Source organism: Fukomys damarensis, unplaced genomic scaffold, assembly GCF_012274545.1.
Source record: "Fukomys damarensis isolate Sample0158 unplaced genomic scaffold, DMR_v1.0_HiC HiC_scaffold_3, whole genome shotgun sequence".
Taxonomy (NCBI): Eukaryota; Metazoa; Chordata; class Mammalia; order Rodentia; family Bathyergidae; genus Fukomys; species Fukomys damarensis.
The window spans coordinates 35,418,647-35,430,651 of record NW_022900915.1 but is presented as its reverse complement, the minus strand read 5'-3'; the positions used below and the strand labels follow the sequence as shown (position 1 = coordinate 35,430,651).

The window sequence follows — 12,005 nt, the reverse complement described above, 5'->3', positions numbered from 1 at the left end:
GAATACGTAAAATCATTCTACCACTGTAACTAGAAGCTCCTCTGGATGCCAGATATATTTCTGAAATTGACTGAAACAAATTTCTTCATTCCGAATTTCTGTTCAGTATTACAGTCCATGCATTACACCATTTATGGCCTTACAGATTAATCATATGCCATACTTGTATCTTCTCTTTTTATTTGCCTGTGACTTTATTTTCCACATACTATTCTCCAAGCTGTTACCAACAGGAACCCCCCCCAGACGCCCAGCAGTACTTAACAAATCATGGCTTGCGTGAGAGATTCTGTCTTTTCTGTCTCCAACCTCAGGGATAAAGCTACCACACAGTCCTCAGCATTTGTCTTCCGAACACTGCATGGGCGTCTGAGTGTGGTTTCACACAGGATATGCGCTGTTTGTTTACACTGGTGATCACCACCCTCTCTTTTCTTTCTCAGTCTTTTAAGTTGCTTGGATGTGGTCTTCTTTTGGGTCTTTCTGTGACTCGCTACCTCCACCCTCATTGAATTCTGTACTCAACGCAGTTTGACAGATGTTAAAGTTTTAGAATTGGATAGAATTGGATTAGAATTGTCTTCTACTCTCTTTACGGTCCTTGCAGGAAGAGATAAAGTGCTGCCCACTTGGTGCTCTCGGCTGTAGCGTGACACTTAGGACACAGTCAAACCTTCATAGGTAATGATACAAGGGAGCCTTAATTAATTTAAATGAATTTGCAAAGTTGAAATTAGACTTTTCGTCATTTTGTAAAATAATGTATATTAAACTAACTTGTGACTCTGTTTCAGAAATTCTTTTTAAATCCCCAGTCTGTACTTTATCCTCCAACTTTGCTTTATTATATAAACTCTCAGAAGAAGAGATGGTTTAGAATTTTAATTTCCTTTGAAAGTGGAGTATTTATCATGGTCAAATAGTTTCTTAGAGAATAGGGTAAAATATCATTTTTAAAATGTTAGAGGAGGAGATATATACAAAGGATTCATTTTACACATTCTATTTTCAGAAATGTTTTCAATATCAAGGTGACTCTTGGGGACTCTAACATTTAATTGACTTTAAGAAAGATCTAAAAATTTGACCTATAAACTTTAGAATTGTGTTATATGTTTTAGCAGAAATATTCTCAAATCTGTACGTTTGGTCTGTGTATTTGTTTATACGTGCAAACACAGGCAAATGTATTTATACACCTGTAGAGAGAGAGGAGAGGGAGGGTAAAAGGGCGAGGGAGGAGGAGAGGGAGATTTTCCCTACATGAGTAGACATAAGGGAAAATAGAGATGGTCTTACACCTCTTTGAAGAGGCTTATATTCTCCAGTGACTTAGAAGAGCTTTCAAACGCCAGCAATATTTGGAGCTTGACGGAGCCCCTGTGGGTTTCCGAAAGAAAATAATAGAAAGGATTTACCTCACGGGGAGGCACTGAGACAGCCATCTTGATCTCTTCATTTTACACAGGCTTTCTAATTGTGTGTTACTCTTGAGTTTTATTTCATCTTCAAAATTACGTTTCCACAACATGAAAGAAATTCTATGATGGTAAAGAAAAGAGGTTCAATCAGTTTTCACTGCACACCTTGCCTTTTCCTTCTTTTCCCCCAATTACACTACAAGCAACTAAATCTTAAGGTAGAGAACTCCTTTCAGCTGGGGAGTCTGGTGAGGAAGTATGTCTCTCAGGGTATTGGGGTAAATATACCGACGGACTAATTCCAAGAATAAGTGATAATAATATCAATGATTTTTAATTTGTATTTTTTCATGTAAAATGATAGATTTTAATAATTTGATGGCATGCATATGAGAATGGTTCTCTATAGTGACCAGCAGTAGGTTTTCTTATAGGCGCTGAGTTTTTCCTACATGCTATGGGCATTCATGTTACTTGATGAAGTTGCTAAGTTTGACTGAACTTGGTCCAGACCATCATGTCTAAACCTTTGATGTTGCCTTTATATTTTCTCAAATGCTTTGTTGCAATGTCTTGCACAATATTTTATGTGTGTGACGTTACTCTTTTAAGCTCTCACAGCCTTGTTTTTTTTTTTTTGTCTTTTCTGTATGATTTATCAAATTCTTGGATGCTGATTATGGGGTTTTACATGTGCATGCTAAGGGCAAGGAGTATAATTTTCTCCATGGAACGGAGGATACATTGCTATCGATCTATATTTTTAAAAATTCTCAGTTCTTACATTAAACACAAGTGGCTTATTTAGTAGACTGTGGATCTATTAAGCACTTACTTCTTGTATACATTTGTGAGAAACACAGAGGAGGAAAGGCATGCACCATACGTCTGTGACAGCTCCCCGTGAATCCTTCTGCACTCCTTTGGCTTCGTGCTGCATGTTCCTTTTCTTTAGAAAACAATAGAATAGATAAGTCTCTTTATTTCTGTGTTCTGTTGTAACCAGTGCCATATCATATGGCAAAAGAATACTCCTGATTTTTACAATATTTATCTATCAATCTGAAGAAAGGTTTTATATGGAACAGTGTAGTGTGTTTGTGATTTGCTTATGCCAGCTCAATGCTAAGAAGCAAAAAAAAAAAAAAAAAAAAAAAAAAATTCTGGGACAAACATGAAACACAAGGAGTGGATTTACTCTGCTGCCTAAAACAACCCAAATTACAGCAGTCAAAACACAGAAAAAGTAGTTTTCAAGATGCTTAGTATCAGACAGTGTAATTTCCCTCTGGGAGAGCCACAGAGAGTGTCCAGGGCAAGAGAATCCAAGAAGTTCTCTGCCAACTCCCTGAAAGTAGCAAGTGGAGAAAAGGAAGTCTGTCAGAGGAGTTCACAGGGAAGAGCCTGAGAGAGGAGTGTAGCACGCAAAGAGAAATAGAGAAAGGAAGGGGGGTGTGTGGGTGTGGGTGTGGTCTGGGGACTTAAATATGGAGTGTGATGCCAGCTAAGAAAGAGCTTCACCCTCAAACAATACACCAACCCTGTCACACTGAGCTACAGTCCAATTTATTTATTATTTTTAAAATATTGAAGCAAGGTCTCAGTATGTCACTAAATTGCCTAGACTGGGCTCAAACTAGTGACCCTTCTGCCTCAGTCTCCCAAAGTTCTGGAATTCTAGGTGCAAACCACCCAGCAGTTTGACAATAATGAAATGTATTAATTCATAACTACACTTATACTGCAAGCGGTGCTTTAGAAGTATGCAAATTCAGGCAGAGAAAGGTTATGTAACTTACCCAATGTCTTGCTCCTTAAGGAGAAGAGTCAAGATTGAAATACAAGTCGGCTGATTACAAAAGTCGTCCTCGCATTTGTTAGAATATATATCATTTATATTTGTATAATAGGTGTATGTCCCTAGAATACTATTAATAATTTTCCCCTCTTACACCTTTAACACTGATGTTGGTCATTTGATTAGTCTTGGGAATTTTAACAGAACTGAAAAGTAGGATGAATTTCCAGAGAAATTAACACTCACATGGTGTTGTTACTGAATTAAAACTAGTTTTCTGAAAAATGCCCCATGTTTTTCAACTTGTTTCACATTATTTTCTAGAATATCTCTGATAACATTTGTGATTATCATTCTAGTCCCTACATGGAAGGATTTTTGATATTACTGTGCTAATGATACATAAAATGTTTTTGAAGGAGCACAGTCCCTAAAATAAGCATGCCTTAGGCTGAACTGGAAGGCCAAGGAGTAAAAGTATTTTATAAGGCTTTAATTTGATCATAAATGTAACACGTACATGCACAAGGCTTGAAAATCCCTGAAAATCATTATTGCCTAAAATGGGCACTAATGGCTTGTTATTGTATTTTATAGTCGCAGAAATTAGGAAGGAAGCCCTTGGGCTTTAGAGGCAAGTAAGCAGGTGAAACCGAGACCTCTCCATAAACTGTATCCTCAGTTGAATGGAGAAAAATATGTGTTTTCTACAATAATGCTTCAATATTAAAGTATATTTCATCTAATAAAGTTATAGTGACGCTAACATAAATTTGGTAGCGATTGGACCACTATCTTTTTATTTTTGCTGCTTCCAATTTTTCATTATGATATGTTAGTTATTTTCTCATATTTAGTTGAAAGCTATTAGAGGCAGAATAATGACTCAAGCACTTTCAGGAGCTAATCCCCAGAACCTATGAATATGCTACCTTTAATGCCAGGATATGACGTTGGGATTATAGACTTTGAGATCAAATAATGATTGTGACATCCGATGGAGGCAAATAATCTAAACACCAGACTCCTCAAAAGAGGGACCCTTTGCTGACTCTGGTCAGGGAAACACAATAATAGAAATAAGATCAGGCAGGTGCATCAGGAGGATTTAACTCACTGCCTTTCAAGAATAGGCCATCAGCCAAGGAAAATGAGAGCCCTTGAAAGCTGGAAAATGAATGCAAGTAAATGAGTCTCCTTTGGAGACTCCAAAGAAAGAGAACTAAACAAAACAAGAAGGCCCCTATGTACCCTGATCTTACTCAGCAAGACTCAAAATGAACTTATACCCTACAGAATCATTAGAAATCTCTAATGTTTTCATCTATTAAATCTGCAATGATTTATTATAGTAGCAATGAAAAACACAATAACTATATATGTTTTAAAAACACATCTCACATGAGAACTTCAATTTCTAAAAAATAAAATGTAAAATATATTTACATTATCTATGCAAACTAAATTTTGATACTCATTTTTTAAAAAGGTATCTTGATCTTCATCTATCAATTTTATTGTTGCTTTTTTAGGAGGGGTAGGCTTTTGTTCTTTTTTTCCCTTACTCTAGCTTTCTTTACCATGAATTTATTTATCTACTTTTCATCTATACAATAGAGGAAAACTAGACAGTCTATTGCTATTACATTTTAATTATTAATTTATAATTACAAAAAGTCAAATCTTATAATATAGCTGTATATTAATCCCAAAGATACAAACACAATAACATTAATACTTGTCAACTTAAACCCATTATTTTAGGAATTGTTTTATACTATTTTAAATTCTACTTTATTTATTTTTTTTTATTTTTTGGTTTTTTGAGACAGGGTCTCACTATGTAGTTGAGACTGACTTGGAACTCACTATGTCGCCTAGGCTGGTCTCAAACTCCCAGCGATCCTTCTGCCTCAGCCTCCCAAGTTCTGGGATTTCAGGCGTGTGCCACCATGCCTGGCTTAAATTCTACTTTATTAAATTTCCTCCAAATTGTACTTTATTATCATAGGTATTGGAATTACTTTAATGTCAATGATTAAAGGAATGTTTAATACCTTCATGGTCTCTAGTTGCTTCTCTCAGCTCACGTTTTTCTTTAGGATTTGATTTCTCACTAAAGTTTAACCTCCAGTAGATGTAATGTTTTACAAAAAAAAAAATCAACTAAATACAAAGAAGTTATAAATGGAGAAAATGAAGAAAGAATTTACAGAACATGCAGGAACGCACATGCAAAAAATGAATCCTTCAATATTAATTACATGATATATAAAGGAAAGTCTAAAATCGATTATAACTTTTAGGTAATAGATTCTAATTTTTTAAACAAATGATCAAATTACATGAAGTCCATAAGATACTCAATTTAGTTTGAAGACATGGTCAGGTTGAAAGTTATAAACATGGAAAATGGTATTTCAGTGCCTATACTGGTATCAAGCAAAATATACATCAGTGCAATAAGTGTCAAAGGAGAAGAGGGATGTTTTGTACGGTTATAAATCACAATTTGTTGAGAAAATATAAAAACTATAATTGTACATTCAACAAACAAAAAGCCCTAAATACATGCTGCAAATATGAATTGGAAAGAAAATAGACGCTTCTACACTAATAGATGGACACTTCAATATATCACTCCTACTCAAAGATGTAGCACAGTGACAAAATTTAGTGAGGAAACAGCACTTCAATAACACTAAAACCAAAAGATCTAGCACACAAATATAGGACATAACAACCAACATCAGCAAAATACAATTTCTTTCCAACTGCACGTGTACTATTCTCCAAAATTCATCTTATCTTGGGGCACAAAACAAATATCAATATATTTTAACTCACACAAAATATTTTCTCTGCAGACAAAATAATACATGAAATTAGAAGGCTTTCCTTTGAAAATGAGAAATATTTAACTAGATTGATAAAGAGCAAAATGAAAGGATGACAGTTAACCCCAGGTCACACTGAAGACATTACTAATAACGTGAAAGAAACAAAAGGGAATGTAACTGACTGTTCTGAATGCCTATATACTAATAAATAAGATAATTATGATGAAATTGATAATTTCTTAAAAAAAACACACAACCACCTAAATTGACTGAAGAAAAGTAGAAAATCTTGAAAGACGTGTAGCAAGAAAACTGACTGAGTCAAACATAAAAAAAATCCCCTTAGCAAAAAAAAAGGTCTGGGACTAAAGGACTTTCCATTATATCAAATATTTCAAGAATTAACATGAATTCCTCTCAAACTTAGGTAATAAATGGAAGAGGAGGGAACCGTTTCTAATTCATTGTATGAGGCCAGTATTACCCTGATTCCAAAACTAGATGAAGAAAGCAGAAGAAACAAAATTTATGGAAAATTAATCTTCATGAATATAAATGAAAAAATCCTCAATAAAATGCCAGCAAAGCAATTCTAAAGGTATATTGAAAGGATTATATACATCATGACCAAGTTAGACTTATGCAGGGAAAGGAAAGCTATTTAACATAAGAAAACCACAGTACTGCACTACATTAAGAGAGCAAAAGGGAAAAATCTATGATTGTCTTAATTGATGCAGAAATAAATATGTGAAAAAATTCAACCCTTGTAAAGATAAAATAAGGGGGGGCCCTAAGACCTAGAAATAGAAGAGCATTTTCTCAACATGATAAAGAATGATTATGGAAAGCATACAGCTGGCATCACAATAATAAAAAATTTCACACTTTCCCTTTAAGGAAGGGAGGAACCCCAATATATCTACTCTTACCACTGCTATCCAATATTGTGTTGGAAGTTGTATCCACAGTAATTTAGATGAGAAAAATATGTAAAAGTCATAAAAATTGGAAAGGAGTAAATAACACTATCTGTATCCATACATAACACAAGCCCTACAGATGAGGGGTCAATAAGAACAGCATCAAAGCCAATAAGTCAATTCAGCACATTGTAAATTACAAGATCAATACAAAAAAACATTATGTTTCTATACATCGTACAAAAAAAAAAAATCCCAAAGGGAAATTAAGTAGTCAGTCACATTGACAGTAGTATCTAAAAAGTTTAAAGTTGGAATAAATTTAATGAGGGAGCTGAAAGATATTTACACAGAAAACAACAAAAAGCATTAGCGAGAATAAATAAAAAAGCAGTAGATGAATGGGTAGATGTCTGCATTAAGAGATTTGAAGTTGTTGTTAAGATGTTAATACTGCTCAAAGAAATCTATAAATTCAGTGCAATCCCTATCAAAATCTCAATTGTAATAGCAGAATAAAGGAAAAAAATTATACACTCTCCATAAATGCAGAAAATGCATTTGACAAACTTCAACATTGTTTTATATTAAAAAATGTAAAAACTCTCACAATAAAGGTATATATGGAGTGTGTATGAATACTACAAAGGCCGGATATCACAAGCCAGTTGGTGACATCAGATTCCAGAAAAAATGCTGAAAGTTTTTTCACTACTATTAGGAGCAAGATAAGGATACCTTTCTCACCTCTTCCTACTTCATGAGATTCTGGAAATTCTCTTCAGAGCAAGTAGACAAGAAAAGGAAACAAAGGCAGTGAACAAGAAAGGGGGAAGAAAAATTGTTTTAATTTGTAAATTACATAAAGTTCTATGCATAAAATTAGAAAAATGAATTCAGTAAATTTGCAGAGTTTAAATTAAACACTTTCTGTACACTGACAATGAAACGTCTGTAAAATCAACTAAGAAGACAATCTGATTTATAATAAAAATGACAAAATATTTAAGAATAAATTTAACAGGAAATAAAAACTTTATTAAAAAATTTAAAACATTAATGAAAGAAGTTGAAGATACATGATTGCTTTGTTTAGAGGTCAAAATAATTAATATTATAAAAAAATCTATACCACTCAGAGTGACTTACAGATTCAGTGCAATCCGTGTTTGCACTCCAGTAAAATGTTTATAAAAATAGAAAAACATTACCCAAATTTGTGTGAGAATTTGTATGAGACCGTCATGAAAGTAAAGTCCCCATGATGGCATCAGTGGCTTTATAAACATAAGGAAGATACACCTGAGCTATACAGTTGCTTTTCCTTGCCACAATGCCTTCTACTAGGTTATGATGTATGTAGCAAGAACGCTTTCTCGAGATTCTGGCACTTCACTCTTTAATTTCTCAGCCTTCAAAACAAACAAGAAAATGCTTCGATGTTTTATAAAGTATCCAATCACAGGTATCTTGTTATAGCAACAGAAAGTTGACCAAGACATTCTCTCTCTCTCTCTCTCTCTCTCTCTCTCTCTCTCTCTCCCCCTCTCTCTCCCTCCCCAACCTCTCTCTCTCTATAAAGTCTGTTAAGGGCAGAAACTGGCTCCCTGGAGTTGCATGGGAACAGTGGTATCTAAGGCCAAAGGTAGGAACCATACCGATTTGCCAGACTTTGTTTATTTGTATTCCATCCTTATTCACATGTTTCTCACAAAATAAGAAAAACACAGGAAAGCTAAATGAGGTATGAATACCATGAGTGGAATCTATGATTAGGTAGGGTTTTTTTTTAACACAGATCTCTTCTGATAAAGAGAATATATATTCAAAGTAAAATTAATATTTTGGCCTTTTATCTTTTCATACTATATTGTGCTATTTTCAACAAAACTATTTTGTATCAGGTTCTTTCTGTGTTTGTTTAAAGTAAACTCTATTACTGGATTCAGGTTACTCTAGTTTTCTTTATTATTAGGCAAAACAATCATATTTAATGTAAAAATGAGTTCGAATTAAATATGAGTAATTTTAATTAAATTGATGCTGGTAATTTTTAAAAAATATTTTTCAAATAGCTTCATGAAAATCATGGGAACTGGGAATTGAGACACAGGGTTCTGACTTCATAGACTCGCCTAGAATATAAAGGGGCTGGTTTTTAAATGAGGAAACCCTTTGTGACAGCTAAATGCCAATGTTGTGGCTGTAAAAATATAAAACCGTTGTAATTTTATGTATCTCCCTCCCTCTCTCAACATTATATCTTCTTCCTCCTCCAAATGTATGAGTGTAGAGTGTTTTTTAATCTTATCAAGGCTCTTATTTTATATCCATTGTATTTTTTAGGAACAGAGGATCGAACTCAGGACCGTGCACTTGCCAGGCAGGTGCGGCACCACTGAGGTACATCCCCGGATCGCACAAGACTCTAGGCTTTGAAAGACAGTCTAAGAAAGCATAGCCTGAAACAGCATTGATTTGCATTAGTCATATTTCATAAGGTAAAAGGTAGCTGATTATGTTTGGAACACTGCAAAAGGTGAATAAATAGACGTAATCAGATTTTTAAAAATGTGTAGCCATCTCTGATAATATTGTTCTGCATAGATTGTTTTTTAAGTGGAGGCTAGAAGCACGGAGGAGAAAAGATTTTCAGTGTCAGTGAAGTTAAAACACATTAGCAGAAGTTCCATCAGTGAGCATTGTCTCTTATGAAAGAAGGGATGGATTGAATTCATCTCTGAAACAAGACAAAAATTTCCATCTGACCTCCTTCTGTGTCATCTGGAGTGCATCCCTGGGTTTCTGCCTGAACTGAGATGCGCTGTGGAAAAACCAAATAGGAAACAACTCCGTACTGCTATAACTGATGCATCTGAGTAAGATTTGGTGTCTATTGTTTTGCTACTTTTGTCTCTTAGCTCCAAATTTCCTTTCAATGTGCTGGATCCCTCTGTCAGCTCAGCCCTTAAGTGAAGCCATGCACTAATGAAAGGGCTCATGCTGCATGGCTGAAAGCAAAGCTGAAGCAGTGTAGCTGTATATCACAGATATTTAGATTGAGAAATTTTTATGAAAGATCTTTAGACATTTGATGGTTGTAACCTTATCAATAATTAACACTCAAAGGATCATGGTTCCAGACAGTTACCTTTTCCAAGAGCACTGGTGATCAGTTGAAGAATATATTATTTTAAAGGGATTTATAGAATTTTGCTTTGTAATACAAGACTTTACCCTGTATTAACCATGTGCTACTTAGAAAGGTAGTATGTCTTTCAGTTTTCTATGTATGAAAGATTATATCTCTCTCTGTGTATATGTATATGTATTTACATATATCAAACTAATGGCCAAAGAAGCAGTTATTTTTATATTACTATGTATCTGTCTCTCTCTCTGTCTCTCTCTCTGTCTCTGTCTCTCTCTCTCTCTCTCTCTCTCTATATATATATATATATATATATCTGCATGCACACACACAAACAGAATATGATTCTGTTTGTCCAAATACAGAAATGTAGGGAAAATATACTTCAATATGTATTATTGTTAAATATATTTAAATAACCTTTGAGCCATTCCATAAAATATCAGTATATTTACAAGTGCATCACTAGAGAAAACGACTCAAAGAGGTAATAATGTTGAGGTGATTATATAGAATTAATTAGAAAGTTTTTATGTAGAGAAATACATTTAGGTATAGATGCAATCAAGTGCACTCTGATAAAATTAACCTCGATGTTCTGTATTTATTCATATTGAAATTTCATGTCTACTTCTGTTTCTAACTGCTAAAACAACACACTATTAAACCAATTCCTCTATGTCGAATGGTTTGTAATTCATAAAGTGCCCATCTACGGAAGCTAGTAAATAGACTAGTTTCAAAAGATTTTGAGGATTTAATGTAGTCATTCAGTCAATATGCTCAGTGTGGACTCTAAACATTCTGCCATACAATGAACATTTTTTAATTTACTACCTGAAGAGAATGAATATTTTAGAAAATGAAACACTGTGTGCTCCATGACACTTTTACTTTATAGAAAATTAGCATTTTTATTCCAAAAGGGCTTGGAGATCTGTAAACTTTGCTCTTGCTTTCACTGGTCAATCTGGTAAATTATGTTGACTAGACAGTCCAAACATTCTTACTGTTTATCCCTTAGGAAATCCAGCATTACCAGAATCAGTTCTTTCAGGTCACAACAAGGTTTTGCTGACATGTGGTAAACATTCCAGAATAGACAACAACCCAGTCATCTTGGGCCTTATATTCTAGAGAGAGAAATACGTAATCACAAGCGAATAAATACACAGGATGCTTTTGAGTAGTGATAGATGCACAAAGAAACTAAACCTGGGTTAGAGGCTAGAAGATTGGTGAAAGGTATTTTAACTATTGAATTATCAAAGATCTCTTGGCAAACGTGACATTTTAACTCTTTGCATGAAGTGCCTAATCATACAAAGATCTGCGGTTCAGATCTGTAGAAATAAAATACTCAAGTCACGTGACAAGGAATCATGCATTTATGAAAAAGAACAGTGAGGTCATAACATCAAAGGTTGTTCAACATGTGGGGTTTTATTCAGGTTGCTTTTAAAATGAAAAGAACGAATCAGATCTAAAACGAATATAGAAATAAAATACCAGAATGGCAAAGAAGATGAGATGATGTAAAGGGATGAAATTTCAGCGAGTCACTTTATTTCCTTGAGTTTGGTATTTTTAATTACCTTAATTTTTAGTTGATGACAAAAATCAATCATTGTGCTGAAATTATGCATTAAATATGAACTTTAATGAAAAAGTTAATGTATTTTATCAGAATTCACCATTCATGCAATTTGTGCTTAAGTTTTTAGATTTGATATAAACCAATGTTCTTAATTTTATGATATTTAAGCAATTCTGTAAATGAATATATACCTAAGGATACTTCAAAAGCTCTTGAAAAACATATTTCACATAATATTAGAGTTCTCCATGAAAAACATGTGAATTTTAGTCTAA

General features: G+C 34.0%; 1 long non-coding RNA gene across 1 annotated transcript in view; it reads left to right on the top strand.

Moving 5' to 3' along the window:
- LOC104871328 overlaps positions 1–12,005 on the top strand; it is a 36,412-nt gene that overhangs the window by 18,121 nt on the left and 6,286 nt on the right. The window contains exon 3 of the long non-coding RNA XR_782834.1: positions 9,329–9,521. This is a non-coding gene — a long non-coding RNA (uncharacterized LOC104871328). The remainder of the gene's footprint in view (positions 1–9,328; positions 9,522–12,005) is intronic.